The sequence below is a fragment of the Dermacentor variabilis genome, chromosome 1 (genome assembly GCF_050947875.1).
Source record: "Dermacentor variabilis isolate Ectoservices chromosome 1, ASM5094787v1, whole genome shotgun sequence".
Taxonomy (NCBI): Eukaryota; Metazoa; Arthropoda; class Arachnida; order Ixodida; family Ixodidae; genus Dermacentor; species Dermacentor variabilis.
In genome coordinates this window covers 162,059,023-162,073,638 of record NC_134568.1, presented here as the reverse complement: position 1 = coordinate 162,073,638, position 14,616 = coordinate 162,059,023, and the positions used below count along the sequence as shown (strand labels likewise).

General features: G+C 49.5%; 1 protein-coding gene across 1 annotated transcript in view; it reads right to left on the bottom strand.

The window, feature by feature from the left end:
* The window catches only part of LOC142587679 (synaptogenesis protein syg-2-like), a 1,186,854-nt gene that overhangs the window by 1,092,762 nt on the left and 79,476 nt on the right, over positions 1-14,616 (bottom strand). The window contains exon 3 of the mRNA XM_075698849.1: positions 2,192-2,457. The gene's annotated coding sequence lies outside the window, so the exon portion shown is untranslated. The remainder of the gene's footprint in view (positions 1-2,191; positions 2,458-14,616) is intronic.

The window sequence follows — 14,616 nt, the reverse complement described above, 5'->3', positions numbered from 1 at the left end:
ACGCTTCCATTCACAAAATGAGTATTGAAATGGTCTGCCAGTGCTTTACCGATCAATTCGCAATTTGCGTAGCTTATCGACTTGGGTACACTACTTTTAGTTTGACGACCTAAAACGTTATTTATTATTTTCCAAAGCGCATCCGGACGTTTCTTGTTGATTTCAAAAAACAGACGTTGATAGTAATCTATTTTCGCCTGCCTCAGTATTTTATTCAGTTTATTTCTTTCGGTCTTGAATTTCTTAAGTTTAATTTCTGATCTGGAGTGCAAGAACGCATGATAAAGGCTGTTCTTTTTTATCATTTTGATGTGCTCACTCATAATCCACGGTTTTCGTATCGTTTTTGATTTCCTAATTTGCTTGAAGGGGAAATGCGCAGTGTAGATGCGCACAAATAGTTCAAGAAACTTGTTATACGCTTCGTTAACATTTTCTCTCCTAACACGGAATCCCAGTTTTGCGTACCTACAGCTACACTGAATAAATCCTAGTGCTTCGTTAGAAATGTGTTGGTAGGTAAGTAATTCAATGTTTTGTTTGATACTGTTATGTAGTGCGTACACTATAAAGACTGGACAGTGATCCCTAATATCATTAGAAAGTGTACCCGCGGTGCAGACTGAGGTTTCTATATTTGTACTAAGAAAGTCGAGGGCAGATGAGGTAACCCTCGTTGAGTAACCCTCGTTGGTGTAGTGATCAGATTGGTAAAGCCAAATGATAGTAGTAGATTGTTTAAATCCTGCACATGCTTATTTTTATCTAAAATATCTATGTTGCAGTCGTCTCCATTGACAAAATGAACATTATTAAATGAACAGAACTCCAGGAGCTTACCAAAACAACCAATGAAATTCTCAATACTTCCGCTCGGAGGGCGGTATATTACTTATAAGACCCTTTTCTTGTCCTTGACAGTTAACATCTCGCAGTCAAGACTTATGAATGTAAATTCTGGCATCAGTTCGTAATGGTAATCATTTTTAGTATAAAGGGCAACGCCACCCCTTCGCCTATTCTGATGGTTCAAGTAAAAAGAAGTATATCCATCCAGGCCGACGACATTGCAGCTATATTGAAACAAAGTTTCAGAAATCATGATAACGTCGAACTGGAAAGAAAATTGGTTGAGAAGACAAGAGATACTGTCACTTTTGTGAATAGCGGAACGGGAATTAAAATGCAAAAAAGAGATAAGCTTGGTATCTTCTAGATGAACGTTTTGTGGTAGCGCAAATTCAAGATATTTCATTTTGAACAGAAAGTACAAGATTTAGCACAACACTTAGCATATCTTCGAAAGGTCTTTGTGATGCTGTATTCTTACAATGGGTGTGTCGTCAGACTGCCTCGCGAGTATCCTGCCGTTATACGACCAGACGGACTTCCATCCATGGTCACGTTTTCTACCGATAGCGATTCCAAGTAGTTGCTTTAGTGTAGGGCATAGGTGCTCGTTCACATAAATTTTGTGAGTGTTATCATTTCCAATATCCTTGTTAGAAAGACGTGCCTTCTTTGCCTTGTTAAGCACAGCATCGCGCTTGGTCGTGGATTTAAACTGCACAATGATATTCGATTTTTCTGGGTCTCGAGTGGGTACACGGTGACATATTTCAATGTCAGTCTCGACAATTTCTTCTTTGATAACTTTCCCGATCATCTGAACGGTGTCCAGCACATTCTCATTATCTTTTTTTACGACGCCTTGTATTTCGAGATTTTTGTTTCTCGAGTACTGCTCCGAGTGCACAAAGCGTTTTTCAAGTTCGAGGGCCCTGCGTTCGAGGGCGTTGCATCTTTCTTGAAGCACTATATTTTCATTTTCTAGTTTTCGTCTTGCAGTTTCTTCAGCATTCAGTCTTGTATTTAGTTCTTCAACTGAGGCGTGACCAAATGCAATGCTCTGAATTCAATTTTTGTGCTCTATTTTCATTTCTCGAATCTCATTGCCCATGTCCCTTTCCAATGCCTCACGATACTGCTTTAATTGATCCCTAAATTCCTGTTTCAGTTGAGTGAGTTCAGCTTTCATTTCCTCTTTTAGTTTAGCTATTTCCTTAGCCATACCTTATCAACACAAAATATGCACTCCACAAAGCAAAGAAAACAAAGCAAAGAAACCCGGCAGCAGCAACGGTAAATTCTATGCAATAGTATTAGTACAATAGTATCTTAAAGCACCAACCTGCGGCAAAAATGCAGACAGGCGTTCAGCGTTGTAGTAGATCCGTCGTCGCTGCTGCCAAGTGAATCGAACTCCCGCGAAGCACTCGTTTATGTAGCTTTGGCGCTGTGACGTCGCCGCCGTTGCCGCAGTTGATTGGCTCAGCTAATAGTCGTGCTTTATCAGGAAAATCGCTGGTCCGCCACGTCACGTCACGCCACGCTCCGGACACGCTTGCAGAACGAACTGGTGGGGGGCACAACTTGCAGCTTCTGGGACAGGGGAATCTGCGGCAAAAATGCAGGCAGGCGTTCAGCGTTGTAGTAGATGCGTCGTCGCGGCGCAAAGGTCACAGCGCCAGCCGCGTTTGCCTGAGGATGCCTACGAGATAGTGTTTCGTTCAACCGGGCGACTTACCCTAACCGTCGTTAAACCGCGCCAGCTTCGCCTGGCCCTGCTAACTGCAGCCAAGGACCTCCAAGCACCAGACGCCGCCAGCTTGATTATCCACCCCCTCAACAATACCTGCACGATGAGTACCCCGCATAAAGCCGACGCGCTACGCCTGGTCGCCATCCAACAACTCTCCATTCGAACCCAAGTCTACGCCGTCACCGCCTACATCGCCCCCCCCCCCCCGGATGGTGCAGTAAGAGGAGCAATCACTAACGCCTACTGGGAAGAAACCCCAGCACAGATTCTAGACGACATCATCACGGGCAACCCTAGCGTCCCATGATTGATGCACGCCGCATGGGACGGACCCGTTCAATCCTTATCACCTTCCGGACGGGTTTGGTGCCCCGAACCATCTTCTACGGAGGCGGACTCCACAGCTGCAGTTTATACAGAGGACACCTGGACGCTTGCACAAACTGTAGGAAACCAGGGCATCGCGCGGATGTGTGTACCCTTCAGCGTACGCACAACTGTTCAAGATGCGGTATCCCGCAACCCGGAGAGGACACCCCGACATGCACCCCAGCCTGAATATTCTGTGGAGGCGCCCACATGACCTGTACTAAAGGCTGCAAAGCGAGGGGACGCGGCTCACCGCCCGCGTCACGACAACAGCACATCTCCCGCACACCGGAACGAGACGCGGACCGCTCCAGCGTCCGTCGCTCCAGCACCTCTCTCTCATCGTCTCGTCGCTGCCAGGACCAACAGTCTCCACAGCTTTCCTGGGCGGACAGAGTGGCAGGCAAAAGACTGAACGCTCCAAGCAAGCCCTTATCCCCCCGCCCACACAGGTGGACCCCCGTGACCGGAAGCTCCAGGCCCTGCGAGAGGAGGTGAGTCGTCTTACCTCCCTCATCAAGACTCCCACCTTTACCCTCCTACCGCTTCCGCCAATCGCCCCTCCCACCCAACCCCCGCCGCTACCTCAAACACCCACTGAAAACATGAAACAATCCGACTCCCAAGCCCCCACCTCACCCCCACCCAAGAAAAAACGCACAACAGAGCACCCACACGTCACCCAGACTGACCTTCAATCTCTAGAGGCCCGCATGGACGCTAAACTCGCCGAAATGGACGCGTGTCTAGAGGCAAAATTCAATCAGCATATGACCACCTGTCTCAACGCTTCGAACAACAAATTGAAGCGCCATTTAAGTGCATGGTGCACACCCTTGAGATGAGCCTTGCACGGTACGACACCCGCCTCCAAAAAATCGAGCAGACCCTTCCCTCGCTGCAGCTCCCCAATCGCCCCTATCAATCCCGCCCACCTACCCCACAGAACTCCCTACCCAACCCACCTATACTCACGCCACCCAAGCTACAGTATGGCGGGGCTACCACCTAATTGCTTATCAATTATGCAATGGAACTGCCGCCGCTTCCAGGGCAAGCGCACCCTCCAACTCCTCCTCCCCACACTTCCCACGCCCCACATCCTCCTCCTTCAGGAAACACATGCCCCTGCCACACTTCCCAGCTACACATCCGCTCACTCGGACGCAGCGAATACACCGAGGGCTTCCACACTCATATATCGCTCCTTTACACACCAAACACATCAGATCACCTCCGAGACGCCCTGCGTGATCACAGAAATCATACAACATACACACTCCACACAATCTATTTTTATTGCAAACATATACCACCCACCGTCTCATCCGATGGCTTCATCCGATGGCTGCGAGATCTCCATCGTATTGCAGGCAAGCATCCATTGATAATCGGAGGGGACTTCAACACTCAGCATACTGACTGGGGCTACCGCACCACCACGGGACGAGGACGACGACTCTGGTCCTTGTACAAGAGCTCCGCCTCACAATACACAACTTTAACACCCCCACGAGAATTGGCAACAGTGTCAGCGCGGATACCAGCCCGGACTTGACACTGAGCCGCAACCTTGCGGGTATTACGTGGAACACAACACATCACACATTAGGGAGCGATCAATACATCCTCTGCGTTACAGTACCCTACAAACAAAGAACGATCCTTCACCTAACACACAAACTCACCAACTGGTATGCAGTCCGCGCCCCACGGGCGGCCCTTCCTGACGCTCCCATTACAGACATCGACCAGTGGGTGGCATCACTCATGACCGATGTCACCGCACACACTCGAACCCTTGACACCACACCCGATACGCCCACTCTCGACACTCACCTGGCGCACCTTTGGGATGCCCACCGTAGCATCCTAGAGCGCTGGAAAGGGCAAATGCTCAACCGGACCCTTAAAGAGCGACTAGTCGCACTGCAAACAAAAATTACTGAGCACTCTGAGGAGTTCTGCCGATCCAACTGGGGACAGATTTGTGATAGTATGGCTGGAAATCTGTCCTCCAAGGGCAAATGGCAACTCCTCCTTCACTTAATTTACCCCACACAACAACACGTCACACGCCTTATACACAAGACCGACCTTTCTCCCGATGCACTCATCGACATACTTAGGAACACACATACAACTCCCGGTACCTCAAACCCGCTGACCCCTATTCAGGCACCCCGAATGCCAATCTCGACGCGGAGGAAATTACGGAAGCAGAAGTCAGAGGGGCCCTCCTGACTTTCCGCTCTAACTCCACTCCAGGAGTTGACCCTGTCTCCAATAGCATGCTCCGCAATTTGGACGATCAGTCGATTGCCCAGCTCACGGGGTACTTCAACACATAATGGCAGGAGGGCACCGTCCCGCAATCCTGGCGTCACGCCAAAATCTTATTCATATCCAAGCCCCACAAACCCCTTAAACCTGCAAATCTTCGCCCGATCTCCCTAACCTCATGCCTGGGCAAGCTTTTGGAGCATGTCGCACTCACCCAACACATGGCGGAGCAAGACCTCTACCCGCACAGCATGGTGGGCTTCCATCCCCACCTGTCGGCACAGGACGCCATGCTCCTGCTCACACATGATATTTTCGACCCCCTCATACCAAGCCACACAAAAGCCGTCCTCGCCTTGGATCTTTCCAAGGCCTTTGATCGCCTAGACCATCGAGCGATAATGGCGGCGCTCTCCCCCTCGATCATAGGTGAACGTATGTGCACCTATATTCAAGCATTCCTTACTAACCGCACAGCCGAAATTCATTTCGGTCCCCACACATCCCGCCCCTACACCCTTAGTGGTATTGGCACCCGCCAGGGATCTGTCCTCTCCGCTTTTTCTCTTCAATGTCAACCTCATTCCCCTTGCCCGCAAACTACAAACCATCCCTCACCTTCGGCACACCACTCTATGCTGATGATATCACTCTATCAACCACCCATGGCAGTGATGGAAACATAGAGAATACTCTGCAGTCGTCAGCTACCCTCACACAAACACATGCGCGGAGTATCGGACTCTCATGCTCTCCGGAGAAGTCGGAGCTTCTCATACTCCGCCCCACAACCCGAAACTTCCCCACCACCCCTATAACCGTGACACTAGAAAACCGGTACATCCCTGAGGTACACACTCTCTGGGTACTGGGCTTCCAAAATAACGGGAAAAACTCTGACCATCGACGAACTCAAGCGGACGGCGGTGTCGATATCCTACCTAATCCGCCGGGCGTCTCATTCATGCCTTCGTCCTCAGCCGCTTTCTCTTCACGCTCCCCTACTTTAAACTCCAGGGCAGAAAAATCTCCACCCTGGATGCCATGATCCGAACAGCATTTAAGACAGCACTACACCTACCCCTAAATACTTACACCGAAAAACTCCTCCAGCTAGGCCTACATAACACGATAAGTGAGCTTATTGAGGCCCACCGACAGACACAATACATACGTCTCGCGAGAATCACCACCGGCAGACACATCCTACACACCCTCGGTATCAGGATACCAGCCACGGATCCCACACAGCTCCAGGTCCCCCACCACATTCACCGCGAACTTCTTATTAAACCTCTCCCTAAAAACTTGCACCCCACCTACCACGAACCCCGCCGCAGAGCTCGCGCATGGGCGCTCCACAAACACTATGGCAGGGAACCGGATGCTGTGTGGGTGGATGCCGCATGCACAGGTGAGGACGCGGTTGTTGCCATCACGAACCCCTCCCTACAACCGATTACCACCCCTCACATATCCCCAACTGCCACTTCGGAGGAGGCTGAAGAGGCTGCCATTGCCCTAGCTATTACGCGCACGGAGGCCCGGTATATATTATCGGACTCTAAAATTGCGATACTAAATTTTGCTCGCGGGAGAGTTCACGTCCCTGCATTTCACATACTTAACTCCCTCGCTGCACACCCGCCCCGCCACATGGAGCTCATATGGGTGCCTGCCCACTCTGGGAATCCTGGAAACGAGGCTGCCAACGCTTTAGCCCGAGGTTCTCTCAACCGGGCACCGGCGGCCTCCGATCCGGGGTTCTGACGGGAGCGCATGCATTCATTCAGTGAACTGACGCAAGCCTGCAAAGCCGAGCGTCGGCTCTACCCCCCACCCCATCCCTCCCTCGACAATTATCACCAGACACTTTGGAGGCGGCTCCGAACACGCACCTTACCCTCCCCTTATATACGCTCGCGCTATCACCACGTCCACACCGACCCCTCCTGTACCCTCTGCCACCACCCCAAAGCCACTCTCCATCACATCCTTTTCCTTTGCCCGGCGGATCCTCCCCCGTGGGGCCTGGAGCTCCTTACTACTTGGGAGGCTTGGGAGACCCTACTGCGCTCCGAGGACCCGGCCAAGCAAGCCATCGCCACAGGCCGGGCTGCCAGCGTCATGAGCCTCCGGGGCATGAACGTTTGAGTGCAGTGGGGCCGTGCGAGGGCCCAAGGACCTGCGTGTCCGCAACTCCCCTGTGTACAATAAAGTTATCACCACCACCACCAAGCAGCCGCCCTCACGCGACTTGCCGTTAAACGAGGTCATCTGTTCTTTTGTATCCATCGGGTCGTGCGACACCCTAATCGTTCTACTGGTTCATCTTGCAGTGCATATAGCGCCTCTATATAGCTCTTAACTCGGGATTTCTTCTCCTAGGGAAATATCTTTACATTATTATTCATGCAGCCCCTTATGTTCTAACTTGTTATACTAACGTTCTTCCAATAATTTGCTTTTAGAAAGCTAGACAATACACTATAAATAAAGGGGCAAAAACGAAACACTGTACAACACAGGCCAACTTACTGGCCCAGCTGCAGCAGCTAAGCGTTCTCCAGAACCTCTACGCCCTCACTCTCGCTTTTCGTTTGACAAGCACCGTAAATAGGGACGACACAAATCAACCGCCAGCCTGCTCTGAAAGGTGGCGGCAGATGGTTAATGACCGCGTCGAGGACCGAGGAAACGCAAGAAGAGGGAGGCACATTCTTTAATGGGTAAGCAAGCGCAAAGGCTGAAGGAAACCGGTGCTGCGACTTCTGGAAGCGAAAAAGTCAGTTTGCAATAAAATTAACGTCAAATCACTTTACTCTGCTTTGAAGTCGGGATGGAAAACATTGCAAAACGTACCATAACTTGAATTTTCTAAATCTCAAAAGGAAAGTTTATACAAGGTTGTAGCATTTTCTAATTTGTTTTGTAGAATATCCACTTGTGCGCGCAAGACAGTATGAAGGTTGCGAATGGTGAGACATTTTCTTGTTTCACAGGTGTCTCGTGTTGCATAGGAATTTGCTCGCAGCTTAAGTTGGCATATCTGTGAGGTAATTAAAACAAAGCTAAGCAATCTTTGTAACTGTCACATAATTTGCTGTGGCATTACACCCCAAAGTTTCATATGTCAGAAGGAGTTGTTGAAGCCAACCGTCCAATTTATTTATTAGTCGCTTACGGTTATAGCTAGATATGACGTCACATGGTCGGCGATACCTGTGCAGTAAGATAACTTCGCAGCAGTAATAATTGTGCGAAGGCGGCCGTTCTACTGTCCATGGTGTCGGTGCCACTCAGGGTATATAGCGCCAGACAGGCCACGATGACCACTATAGTACCGACTATTGAGACTTCTGAACGTGATGCGCTAAATCAGCCGCAGAGATCACCGCAGGATGGCACATACTGTTAGCGCTTGTTGCGAACATTAATATTCTCTCTACTTTTATGTCGCTGCTGTGCTGAAAAGTAATTTCGGGGATCGACATACGTTCTCGGCCTGCTATCTGTTTAACTTTACACAGCCGCATGCGTTTCGCGTACGTTAAAGAATGTCAGTCATGCTCTTTCTCAACTAATTTCGCCGCCTCAATACCTGCCGCTGAATGCCTTCTTCCGCGTCTCCTGCACACTCACCGTACGCTGTTCTCACAGAATTACGGTTACGCAAGTAAAGAACACTCACTACCGCGCCACAAGTATTGCAGCAGCTTCAATTTGAGCAACTTGTCTTCCACTACACTCGTTGAATTTGTTTCAACAATGCCACATTCGTGCGTCACAAGCACTTGACAAAAATCCTAGCCAGTGCTTGTCCTGTAATGTTGCTTCGCGTCTTACGGTATATCGACAGGAATGTGTGAATACATTTTTGTAGCAAACACTGATTACTTAATGCTACACTTCCTGAAAAAGATAAATTTTTATCCAATCTAGCTTTACAGTCAGCACGGTTAGTTTGGCAGAGCTGTTCGAAACTACATGGCGTGGGGGAGGTGGATGTGTTTCATGTTCTTTCTGACCATGAATTTTGCAAACTCTTTAGCATTAAATCCTTATGGTGTATTATCGCTTCCCATTGTGTCAGGGAAGTCGTAATCCGAAAAAGGACCTCGAAGGGTTATAATTGTTTTGTAGTAGAAGTGGAGGAAGCTGGCTAAAGCTCCTTCCACTTTGAAGATGTTTCAATACGTACAAGAAGTTCATTTGCTGTCTCTTAAGGGGACACTAAATGCAAATATTAAGTCAACGTAGAGCGTTAAAATACCATTCCGGAAACCTCCAAGTGCTTGCTTCGTGCCAAGAAAAAAACATACTTCATGGCAAAATCGCGTCTCAAGGGCCCTGTTACGATTGGCGTGTAATGCCCCATGCAGAAAGGATGAGCGAAAGACCATGCCTAATCAAAACGGAGGATGTATTCCTGATTTGCTATGGGTGTCTCGAGAGGTTGCCGGTCTGGCGGACGCCCCGCAGTGATTGCGGGCCCCTTTGTGTGTGTGCCTGACAGGATGGAGGGCCGCCTTCCACAAACTGTGTGACTGAAGGGAAACTCCTTTCCGCGAACGAAACAGGACCCACGGGTTGCCACCAGCGGAGGCAAGCACGTGCAACGTCGCCGAGGAGAGAGGGAGCAGCCGCCCATCACCAACCTGACTTAGTACATGTCGCGTGACGTTGACGGGGGCAGAATCCCGCCTACGATTTTAGCGGGCCTACCTAAGCGGCCCCGCAATCTATTTTTATTATTCTTCTCTTCTCATATATCATTCATCCACCATGGAATAAACACTTGCAAGTTTCGCACTAGAAATCCTCTCGTCCCTGCCACATCGCCGTGGCCTACCGGACGCCAGCAGCCTCCTGACAACACCACGCTACCCAGTAGTAACGCCGGTCGAGGTTCGAGTAACCGGTGTCGCAACAACTGGTTGGCAGCGATGGGATACGCTACCCCAAGGGCCCCAACTTTGGATGACATCTAAGAGATCGTCTCCATTTTGTCTGATGACAGCTTCGGAAGGAAGGTGTCGGGATTCATGAGTGCATATGGTGAGTGCACGGCTTTTCTTCACTAAGATATCACTTGACTTTACGTACTTTTGGGGGGGGGGAAGTACAGAGCAGTGATATTTCTTCAACCATTCACGTAAATTTCGAGTACGCCGAGCTTGTTACAGAGTGAAGAGTTAACAGCACTAAGGGCAGCCATGAACTGGAAGCACTAAAGAAGCCGGAATTGTTGAGCTTGGTCAGTGATTTGGGCCTCAAAATTGCCGAATCAAAGAGAAAACGGGAGATCATTGAGGCGATCGAAGCGACCGGGGCAGACGACGATGAACTGAAGGAACGTCTAGAGAGCATTGCGGATAAGGAAGAAGAACGTAAGTGCCTAGAAGAAAAAGAGCGCGAGCGGGCAGCACGTGAGGAGAAGGAAGAGCGCAACCGGGTCGCACGCGACGCACTCGAAATGAGGCGCCTAGATATTGAGTTTCTGAAGGCTCAAATACTGAGAGACCTAGCACAGAGGCACGAGAAAGCGAGGGCAGAATGACAGACTTGATGGCATACTACGCAGTAGGAGAGGACAGACAGACAGACAAAGAACTTTAATAATGGTCTTGAGGAGAGGACATAGGTCTTTTTCTGGTGCAGTTTGAGCCCGCGTGTGAGAAGGCTAAATTCGTGAGAAACACGTGGCCGCAACGCTTGCTTACGTTGCTGCCACGTGAGATACCTGATATCATTGCCCGCATGGGGAAAGAGGCAGAGGACTTCGATAAAGTAAAAGCGAGCCTGCTTAAAAAGTATGAATTATCAGCAGAAGCAGTCAGGCGAAAATTCTGGGAGGTTGAGAAAACCAAAAGTAAGTCATACTCAGATTTCGCATACAACTTGGAGGTAAACCTGAAAGGATGGCTCACTCGGCGACGCCGACAAGAGAATTCAGTGCGTTGCATTAAAACCGTACTTCCGCCGGCTGCCAGAAAACATCAAGTATTTGGTTCAGGATAGGCCAGACGTGGAAACTATCACGAGAGCGACCGATCTCGCTGAGGAGTACGTAACTTGCTGTGCGTTCGAAGGCAAAGAAGCTCCTAAGATGGAGATGAATAAATACAGACCCAATAAGCCAGAGCGATGGTCAAAGTCGAGTCAGTATAAATGAAAGGAAAGGTCAGATTCGGTGAAAAATTGTGACGAGAACAGCAAAGAAAGGGTGGAGTCACCCGAATAAAGCGCAGAAAGGAAAAACAAAAAAGCTTTCGAGGCAAAAAACCAATAGTTTGCTACAGCTACCAGCAAACGGGGCATATCTCCATGGGATGCAAAAAAATATCAAACTAGTGTTGATGTCACTAACTAGTAACGAGTAAAATGTCAAATTGCTAGAATCGTACATTCGAGACCTTATGGTAAACGGCAAACCGTGTCGGGGGCTTCGCGACTCGACAGTCGCAATGGACGTGGTGCATCCGTCATACAAAGAGGAGGGCCAGTTCACTGGAGAATGTGCTTTGATAAGGCAAGCCGTAGAGGCCTCCAGTATTTGTCTCCCTGTGGTAAATATTTGTATCGAAGGTCCCTTTGGAGTACTGGACACTGAAGCCGCCGTCTCGGCACACCTGCCGCCACAGTATCTATATTTGTTTTCTAACAAATCTGAGGATTTGCTGCGACGCAGGGGAATGTGGTTTAGTGAAGGGATGGTGCAAGCCTTAACTCGTTCCAAGGCAAGGGAGCTCGCGGCCAAGGCAGTGTACGAATGTCCAGTGGTGGAGGAAACAGGTTTGATGGAGGATTCGTCAACCAGCACCAAACAGGACAGCCCCGTAGGGGATAAAGCGGAAAGTGCACTAGCTAATGAAAAGGTCAGGCAAGCGCCGGAGCCTGAAATGTCTTCAGAGGCATAATGCAGAAAAAAGTTAGTGAATGTAAGCCCTGCGACATTGATTGCTGAACAGGAAAAAGATTCCACCCTGTGTAACCTAAGGCCAGACGTGAAAGAAGGTGTGGCCAAAGAGAACGCAAAGTTCCTCAAGAGGGCAGCGTCTTCTATAGAAAGTACACCAGTCGAAAGGGAGTGCAATTCGACCAACTCGTGGTGGCATCCGTATCGTGAGCAGCTCCTGCACCTGGTCCACGGGGGCTTTTGGACGGGGCATCTGGGCATTCGTAAAACAAAGGACCGCTTACTGCAGGAATTTTACTGGCCCGGCTACTTTCGAGTAGAAACATTCGTAAGAAGGTGCGACACACGTCAATGCATAGGCAAGCCCGGAGGTGAGGCTAAAGCGCCAGTGAATCTTGTTCCCATTATGACGGAGCCGTTTCCCACGCTCATAATAGACACAGGGGAACCACTTCCTGCAACGCAGTATGGAAGTCGGCATATTCTCACTGTACTATGCGCCGCAATGAAATTCCCCGAGGCAGTGCCCCTCAAAGAACTAAGCTCGGTGAAGGTCGTCAACGCGCCTTTTGTCTATGTTCGCACGAGTAGGGTTTCCCGCAGAAATCCAGTCAGATCAAGGATCCGGTTTTACGAGCGCACTCACCTCGACGTTTCTGGAGACGTGCGGTATTAAAATCATTCATAGCTGAGTGTACCACTCGCAGGCAAACTCGGTAGAGAAAGTCCACTCAGTCATGAAACGGCTTTTGCGAGCCCTTCGTTATGAGTACAAAGCCGATTGGGAAGTTTGCTTGCCTGCCGCAATGTTCGCTTCAAACCGCACCGCACCAGTCAACAGGGTTTTCACCTTCATAGCTCGTTTATGGTCGCTGCCTTCAGTCCCCTCATTGCATTGTTCGAGAAGCCTGGGAAGGCCGGGCAGGCGATCCTTCGGTTGTGGCATACATGCTAGAGCTGTTAGACCGACTGCACACTTCTCAAGAATTAGCAGGGCAGGAAATACGTAAGGCACAAAGCAATGCTAAGCATTACAATGACAGGACAGCTCGAAGGATATGCTTTAAAGTTGGGGAAAAGGTAATGATCCTGAAACCCTAATTGAAAAACAAACTGCAGCTTCAATGGGAAGGATAGGTTGACATAATTCAGAAATTATCTGAAACAAACTACGTAATTACGGTACCGGGAGAGCGAAGTACACCACAGGTGTACCACAGCAACCTACTTGAACCCTACCGGCAGAGGGAGGCCATTGTGAACATGTCTCTTAACGAACCTGAGGAGATGCCTGTCGACTTTCCGGAGTTAACATCACCAACGGGGGCAAAATACATTCACGAGACCATTGACAAGCTAGTAAAGCAGGTGTAGTTGAATCCCAATCAAAGGGCCGAACTGAGGGAGCTGGTGTTTGAATTTAAAGACATATTTTCAGACACACCTGGCAGGACCACTGCGATCGTTCACGATATAGAGTTAACCTCATCGGACCCAGTTCGTTCGAAAGCTTATCGCGTTTCACCTCGTCAACATCCAGTCATGGCCTCTGAAATAAACAAGATGCCAGAGCTAGGTGTAATCGAATCCGGAGAGAGTGATTATACCTCGCCTCTTATCTTAGTTGAGGTCCCTGGAAAGGAGCCGCGACCGTGTATCGACTACCGCAGGCTCAACTTAATCACGAAGGACCAGATCGACCTACCCAATACCACATATCAAGGAAAGACTTGAGAAAGTGAGCAGTGCTAATTTCATCTCTACGTTCCATTTAGTCAGAGGGTGCTGGCAGGTTCCGTTGAGCGAGAGGGCAAGCAGGCTTGCGGCATTTATTTCCCCGTTGGGAACCTTTCGGCCGAAATTCCTGAGCTTTGGATTGAAGAATGCTCCGTATTGTTTCTCTAGCCTTGTGTACCAGGCACTACGGGGAATGAAGGAATTTGCACCTCCGTATCTCGATGACATAGCAATCCTTTCTTCATCATGGACGGTCCGTATGCAACACTTGCGAACCGTGTTTTGTCGTCTACGAGAGGCCAACTTAACTGTCAAGGCTCCCAAATGCCAATTGGGGAGCCAACTGTCTCTTAAGGGGACACTAAATGCAAATATTAAGTCAACGTAAAGTGTTAAAATACCATTCCAGAAACCTCGAAGCGCTTGCTTCGGGCCAAGAAAAAAACATACTTCATGGCAAAATCGCGTCTCAAGGGCCCTGTTACAATTGGCGTGTAATGCCCCATGCAGAAAGGATGATCGAAAGACCATGCCTAATCGAAAAGAAGAATGGATCCTTAATTTGCTATGGGTGTCTCAAGAGGCTGCCGGTCTGGTGGGCGCCCCGCAGCCATTACGGCCCCTTTGTGTGTGTGCGTGACAGGAGGGTTGGCCGCATTCCGCGAACTGTGCGTTCAAGGGGGGACTCCTTTCCGAGAACCAAACA